The 7,882-nt window shown below is 39.5% G+C and overlaps 1 long non-coding RNA gene across 1 annotated transcript in view; it reads left to right on the top strand.

The window, feature by feature from the left end:
- The first annotated feature begins 590 nt into the window (after positions 1 to 590).
- LOC113594217 (uncharacterized) overlaps positions 591 to 7,882 on the top strand; it is a 198,599-nt gene continuing 191,307 nt past the window's right edge. Inside the window, exon 1 of the long non-coding RNA XR_003414537.2 lies at positions 591 to 1,461. This is a non-coding gene — a long non-coding RNA (uncharacterized LOC113594217). The remainder of the gene's footprint in view (positions 1,462 to 7,882) is intronic.

Raw genomic sequence — 7,882 nt, 5'->3', positions numbered from 1 at the left:
GGGATGATATAGTTTTCTGTGTTCCACTGGAATGCAGAATTAGGACAAAAAATTGAAATCTGTGCCTAGCCAGATTTTAGCTCAACAAGAGGAGAATCATTTTTTATTTTTATTTTTTTTATTTTTTATTTTTTTAATATATGAAATTTATTGTCAAATTGGTTTCCATACAACACCCAGTGCTCATCCCAAAAGGTGCCCTCCTAAATACCCATCAGAGAATCATTTTTTAAAAAAAATTTTTAATGTTTATTTATATTCAAAAGAGAGAGACAGTGCACAAGTGGGGGAAGGGCAGAGGGAGACAGAGACAGAATCCCAAGCAAGCTCCAGGCTCTGGGTTATCAGCACAGAGCCCAAGGTGGGGCTCAAACCAACAAGCCATGAGATCATGGCCTGAGCTGAAGTCGGATGTCCCACTGACTGAGCCACCCAGGTGCCCCAAAAGAAGCATTCTAAAAGTCAGAATGTTCCAATTGTGAAATTGCATGTCTCTGAAGGAATGAGTTTCGCAAGCATTCAAATCTGCTGAAATCAGGAGTCTGGCCCTTAACCGACTGAGCTACGCAGGCACCCCCATGAAGGAAGTGTTTCTGCATTGGATGTTGAGTTAAGTTATGTGAACTTGTTCATGCTAAGCTTTTGTGATTCTATGATATGAGATAAAGACTATGGCTGAGTTTATTTTCTGGGTTTATTCATGAATAGAAACTCAAAGGATAAGGCTAATGGTCTTGCCAGTCTTTGTGAAAGGACCTCAGTTTACCGAAAGGTGCAATGGCAAGATGAATTTAATGGAAGGACGGCCCTTTGACATCTGTCTCAGACAGTGACCACCTGTGAAGTGTGGTCACTGAGGTGACCACCTGCGGTGTGAAGAAAGTGGGACTCACCAACAGCAGGGGACCCAAGAGAGCAACAAGCCTTCAGCAGACTCCTGTTGCTGCTGCCTTGGGTTACTTCATCTACTTGCATGACAAGAAAATGGCATCATTTTATGGGAAGACTAGCATCCAGACAAAGCAAGAGTCCCAACCGTCTCTCTTTTAAAAATTATATATTTTATGATCACAAATTTAGTTTTACAGAAAAATCTCATAAACTTTAATTTACAGAAGGATGGAATGGCACAGTGGAAAGAACCTTAGAGGTTTGATCTCAGCACCTCTACTATGGTGGATTTATTACTGTGAACCCACGCTGCTTGCCTCCATGCTACTGAGGTTGGGCTTGCTTTGGCCAGTGGCACATGAGTGGAAGTGGTACGTGCCATTTCTGGGCAGAAGCTTTAAAAACCCAGTTTGTGCTTCACTCTGCTCTCTTTTCCCTTAGCCACAACTCTGGGCAGTGGTCCCGAGGGTGTTGCTTCATCCACCTGGGTTGCAGAACGAAGATGATGCAGAGGAGAGCCACAGCTGGTGGGCGATGATCATGTTGCAAGAGTGAGAAAACATTTTTGTGGTAAGCCACGGAGATTTGAGGGGTTGTTTGTTATTATGGCATACTGAGAACATCTTGCCTGGTACAGAAATAATTACCTTTGCAATAGTTAGGGGATAATGTAAGTCTGTTAACGATCGTGGTAATTACGCCAATAGGTAACGTTAATCGATACTTTCTATGTGCCAGGTATCGTGTTCAGTACTTTCTTCTTCACAGCCACTGGATGGAAATATGTATTATTAATGAGAAAATGGAGGCAGAGAGTTTATGTAACTTGCTGAAGGTTGCACAACTAGTGAGTGACAGAGCTAGAATTTGATCTTTGTCACAACCCAGGCTGGAATGCAGGCTCTTAAGAAGTTTCCTGAGTTGTCATCCCTCTTCTTTGCTTTAAATTTCAAACTTCTCATCTGTAAAACGAGATTCCACATCCCTTTTCCTCCTCATGATACTATTTTGAGGGAAGAACTGGGTGAAGAGAGGCTTTCTGGTTTTTTCTCTACTTCCCAGGATAATGGAGGCAGAATCTAAAAACATATCTCAGAAGGTGGTTGGCTGTGGGACGTTTAAAATAGTAATAAGTTACACTTGTCTGACATCTTTTGACCATACACAGTCATGGTAGCTCCAGCAGGGCTCTGGTAGATGAGAGATCCTGATGAACGCTGGCCTCACAGCTCAAATATGACGGGGCCCTAAGAACAGTGGCATGGTCTCAGTGTTTTGGGGATGGTTGGGTCTAAAGGGATAAAAGGAACTTTCTCTCCTTATGGTGTGACTGAAAACATGAAGCATATAGGGAGAGCACTCTAGAAAATCCAACAAACAGCCTAATTTGGAGTACGTGGATTAGAAAATGTCATATCAAACCACAGACAACCACAGAAATAACTGGGCACAGCTTTCACCCAGCTTGTTTAGAGATCAGCTGTTCTTTCTGAAATAGTCTAAAAAATACACGAGACTTGTAATTTTTGAAGCCCCAGGGAGAGAATTGAGAGGCCACTGTTTTTTGCCCCTACCAACTTATGTTTCCTCTATTCTAATGCATCTTGTCTCACAAAACTGGCCATTTCCTTGTTTTTCTTTTGTAGAATTGCTTTGTATACATGGAGTTTTATCTACCCACAGTAAATTTGAATCAGGCGTTTCGAAGAAGGAGTTTGTAACATTTTTATGATTAATCCTATTTTTCTTGAAAAATTTTGGAAGATAGTATTGTTAGGTTGGAAAAGTCAGAAAAATTATCTACCTATCTGAATAATATCAAGTGTGAGTAGTGTGTGTTTGTGTAGGGAAAGGGGAAGAGAAAAATAAGAGACAGAGGAGAGAGAAAACATAAGTATCACATTCATTGATCCTTCATTGATCCTTTATAGGGAAAGAATTGTCAACTTTCTCCAAATAGTTACACTAATTGTGATTGTTTTTGTTACTATTCCTCTCCCTCTCCTGCTGCCTCCTCCCTTCTTTTTTCCCCTTTTCTTCCTCTTTGCCTTCTTCTTAAATCTTTTTTAAAATAGCCAATATACATAAAATTTGCCCATTGTGACCATTTTTAAAAGATTGATTTATTTAAATTCAAGTTAGTTAGCATACCATGTAGTATTGCTTCCAGGAGCAGAGCCCACCCAATGCTCATCCCAAAAAGTGTCCTTCTTAGTGCCCATCACCCATTGAGCCCATCCCCTCCCCTACCTCCCTTCCACCAACCCTCAGTTTGTTCTCTATATTTAAGAGTCCCTTATGGTTTGCCTCCCTCTCTGTTTTTATCTTATTTTATCTTCCCTTCCCCTATGTTCATCTGTTTTGTTTCTTAAATTCTACATATAAATGAAACTATATGGTATTTGTCTTTCTCTGATTGACTTATTTTGCTTAGCAAAGTACACTCTAGTTCCATCCACGTTGCTGCAAATGGGAAGATTTCTTTCTTTGTGATTGCCAAGTAATATTCCATTTGTGTGTGTGTATCTCACATCTTTTTTTAATTAAACATTTTTATCTTACATTTATTTATTTATTTTGAGAGAGACAGAGACAGCATCAGCAAAGAAGGGGCAGTGAGAGACAGGGTGAGAGAGAGAGAGAGAGAGAGGGAGCGAGAGAGAGAGAGAGAGAGAGAGAATCCTAAGAAGGCTACACACTGCCAGCACAGAACCTGATGTGGGGCTCAAACCCATGAAATTGTGAGATCATGACCTGAGCTGACACCGAGAGTCGGATGCTTAACCGACTGAGTCAACCAAATACCCCTATATACCACATCTTTATCCATTCATCCATTGATGAGAGATGGCTCTCTCCATAGTTTGGCTATTTTTGATAGTGCTGCTATAAAGGCAACACCCAAAAAACAATCCAGTGAAGAAATGGGCACAAAACATGAATAGACACTTTTCCAAAGAAAACATCCAGATGGCCAACAGACACATGAAAAGATGCTTAACATCACTCATCATCAGGGAAATATAAATCAAAACCACAATGAGATACCACCTCACACTTGTCAGAATGGCTAAAATTAATAACTCAGGAAACAACAGATGTTGGCAAGGATGCAGACAAAGGGGAACACTTTTGTATTGTTGGTGGGAATGCAAACTGGTGCAGCCACTCTGGAAAACAGTATGGAAATTCCTCAGAAAATTAAAAATAGAACTACTCTCTGACCCTGCAGTTGCACTACTAGCTATTTTGTATCCAAAGGTTACAAAAATGCTGATTCAAAGGGGAACATACACCCATCTTAACCATTTTTAAATGTACAGTTCAGTGATGTTAATTAAGAATATTCACATTTTTATACAAGTGTCGTCATTCTTTATCTCTGGAACTTTTTTTTATCTTGCACAACTAAAACTCTGTACCCATTAAATGATAAGTCCCCATCCCCTCCACCCCCAATTCCAGGCAATCACTAGTCTAACTTATGTTTCTGTGAATTTGACTACTCTAGGCACCTCATCTATGTGAAATCATATAGTATCTACCCTTATGGGAATGGCTTATTTCACTTAGCAAAATGTCTTCATGGTTCATCCATGTTATAGCAGGTGTCAGAACTTCCTTTTTAAAGGTTGAATAATATTCCGTTGTATGTATATGTTACACGTTGTGTATCTCATCTGTGGACAGCAACACCTGTGTTGCTTCCACTTATTGGCTGTTGTGAGTAATGCTGCCATAACATGGGTGTATAAATATCTATTTGAGTCTCTGCTTTCCGTCATTTTGGGTATATGCCCAGAAGTGGATTGCTGAATTATATGGTAATTATGTTTTGAATATTTTTAGTAATTCTAGCAGGAATTACTCTTTGCTATAGTGGCTATACATTTTACATTTCTTTATTTTTTAGAAGTTTATTTATTTATTTTTGGGATAGAGATAGCATGAGTGGGGTAAGGACACAGAGAGAGGGAGAGAGAATCTTAAGCAGGCTCCAAGCTGTCACCGCAGAGCCTGATATGGGACTTGAACTCATAAGCCATGAAATCATGACCTGAGCAGAAATCAAGAGCCACTTAACCAACTGAGCCACTCAGCACACAAAGTCTCCAGTTTCTTCACATCCTTGACAATACTTGTTATTTTCTATTTTTTTAAAAAAATAATTGTCATCCTGATGGATATGAGGTGGTATCTCATTGTGGCTTTGATTTGCAATTCCCTAATGATGAGTGATGTTGAATATGTGTTCATGTACCTATTGGCCAATTATATATCTACTTTCCAGAAATGTCTATTCAGTTCCTTTGCTCATATTTAAGTTGATTTGTTGCTTTCTTGTCGAACTGTAGGGCTTAAAAATATATTCTGGTTATTAACACCTCATCAGATACATGATTTACTAATATTTTCTTCCATTCTGTGGGTTGCCTATTCACTCTGTTTATAGTGTCCTTCATGCACAAAAGTTTTCAACATTGATGTAGTCTAATTTACCTATTTTTTCTTATGTTGCCTATACCTTTGGTATCATATTTAAGAAATCATTGCCAAACACAATGTTAAGAAGCTTTCCCCCTGTGTTTTTTCTAAGTGCTTTCTAGTTTTAGCTCTTACTTTTAAGTCTTTGTTCCATTTTGAATTTAATTTTTGTATCACTATCTTCTTTTAAAGTAGAAACAGCACTATGTTCTACTGATGTAACTTGCTCTCTTGAAGGCATTGTGTGGAACTCAGATAGAAGAAGCATGCTTCCAACCTCAGGAATTTAAAGGATGAGGATACAGTAGCTATGCTATGAAGCAGGAAGTAGCCTTATGGAAGAGGTGGAAATAAGCTAAGTTCATTCTGGGTTCTCTGAGCAACATGGGAGCTTCAGATTTTGTAGTGTATTCTGTGTAAATCTTAGGTCAAATACTGCACAGGAGAAGGTCACAAAATGGAGGCTGAGGAAGGTGTGATGGACGATGGAGCCAAAGTCCCTGCCCAGACACCAGTATGTAGAAGGGACTGCTTACTGGGATTTGCTAGGCTCTAGACCTGCAACCATAACTGTCAGCTGGCCCTTTCCTGTTCAAGTACCATCAAATAGTACCTGAAGGGGTTATTTTATTCATTCGGTTTTTAATTTTTATATTTTAAAAAGTAGACTCCACACTAGGGGCGCCTGGGTGGCTCAGGTGTCCGACTTCGGCTCAGGTTATGATCTCAGGGTTCATGAGTTTGGGAAGCGCATCGAGCTCTCTGCTGACAGTTCAGAGCCTGGAGCCTGCTTTGGATTCTGTGTCTCCCTCTCTCTCTGCCCCTCCCCCGCTCATGCTCTGTCTCTCTCTGTCTCAAAAATAAACACTAAAAAAAAATTTTTTTTAAATAAAAGAAAAAGTAGACTCCACATCCAACATGGGGCTTGAATTTGCAACCCTGAGATTAAGAGTCATATGCTCTATTGACTAAGACAACCAAGCACCCTGTGAAGGAAGGGGCTGTTTTAATTCTGGCTTTTATAAAGTGACTAGAAAGGATCAAGCTCTTATATACAATCTAGGAGCACAGGCACAGATACAGATGATTTCAGAGCAGGTGACTTATTATTAAAGTGGCCAAGGAAAATGTCTTTACAGTATTTCTGTCTGGATCTTTTTCTGGAGGTCCTGGATCCCCATAGTTTCTTGATTTGTCTCTTGGTTGGTTCTACGCTGATTCATGTCAGTCCTTGTGATACTAGCTACTACTTTGGCTCTGAACAGCAATACTCACTCACTGCAGAGATTTCTCAGTGTCTACCTTGATATCTTTTTGACATTTAAAGAATACATATTTTATCTTGTGACATTAACCCTTTTTATTTTATCCATAACTCTTTTCCTATTTCAGAATATTTTGTGTATTCATTGCTCCTCTAAATTTAAGCTCCATGAAAGCAGGGGCTTGTTTCTTTGCTGTATCTCTAGCACTTAGAACCTTCTCTGGCACATACTAGGCACTCAGTAAATATGTGTTGATTAGACAAATGCATTTGTAGGACTCAGCGATTTTGTTTGTGTTTAATACTTCACAAATCTGTGCACGTTATGTTTTCTGAGTGTGCAGCATTGTTCTAGATTTGTATTTTCAAATACTTAGTAAAAATGTGTTCTTCTCCATGCCCTTCTGTGGGAGGACTTTTCTATTTTCCTGGTTTTTGGTAGGAAGAAGATAACTTGTGAGTTGAGCACTCATTAAGAGGTTTCCTACTGTTCAAGCATGTAATCCAACTCTGGGTACTTCCTGCACCACACCATTAAATGTGTAGCCTTGACTACACAGTTGGATTCCTTCACTGACTCTCTGAAGTCATATGGTTTAGTTCCTTAATTCCTTCTGGCAGCCATACGTTACAGAGCAGACTACCTGTTCTGCCCATAACCAACCCCTGTGTAACTTGGGCAAGTTATAAAGTTTCTTTATGTCTTATTTTCCTCATATGTAAAATGGGGGTGATGATAGTAGCAATAATTAAAATTGGTTGGGTCAGGCCTTATTCTGTTACATGCAACAGACTTTATTGTTTAACAGCAATCCTATGAAGTATCATTAACTTCATTTGATAGAAAGGGGAATTGAATCATGGAAAGGCTAGGTGCTTTACCCAAGGTCTCACAGAGATATAGTAAGAGGTGGAGCTGGAATTCAAACACACAGAGTTTCGCTCCAGGGCTGACAGTTTGGGGGCATAGCCCCCTCATCAAGGGTTTATGAAGGGGATAAGAGATTTAAAAAAAAGTGCTCAGCATAGCCTGGACCAGAGTCATCCCTCTGTAGATCTTGATTGCTCTGTTTGCTAATAACTCCTGTCTCTCTGTGACAAATACAAGGAAACCATGCTGAAAATCACAGACACCAGTTACAGACTGCAAAGGGATAAAGTGATAAAGTGGATAAAGAGTAAAAAAGGATATTTTCATTGGAAGCAGTTTTCATGGAAACGTGAATCCCGAGGAGACAGTAG

Source organism: Acinonyx jubatus, chromosome D4 (assembly GCF_027475565.1).
Source record: "Acinonyx jubatus isolate Ajub_Pintada_27869175 chromosome D4, VMU_Ajub_asm_v1.0, whole genome shotgun sequence".
Taxonomy (NCBI): Eukaryota; Metazoa; Chordata; class Mammalia; order Carnivora; family Felidae; genus Acinonyx; species Acinonyx jubatus.
Note: the sequence above shows the minus strand (reverse complement) of the source record. Positions and strands in the feature narration are given on the sequence as shown.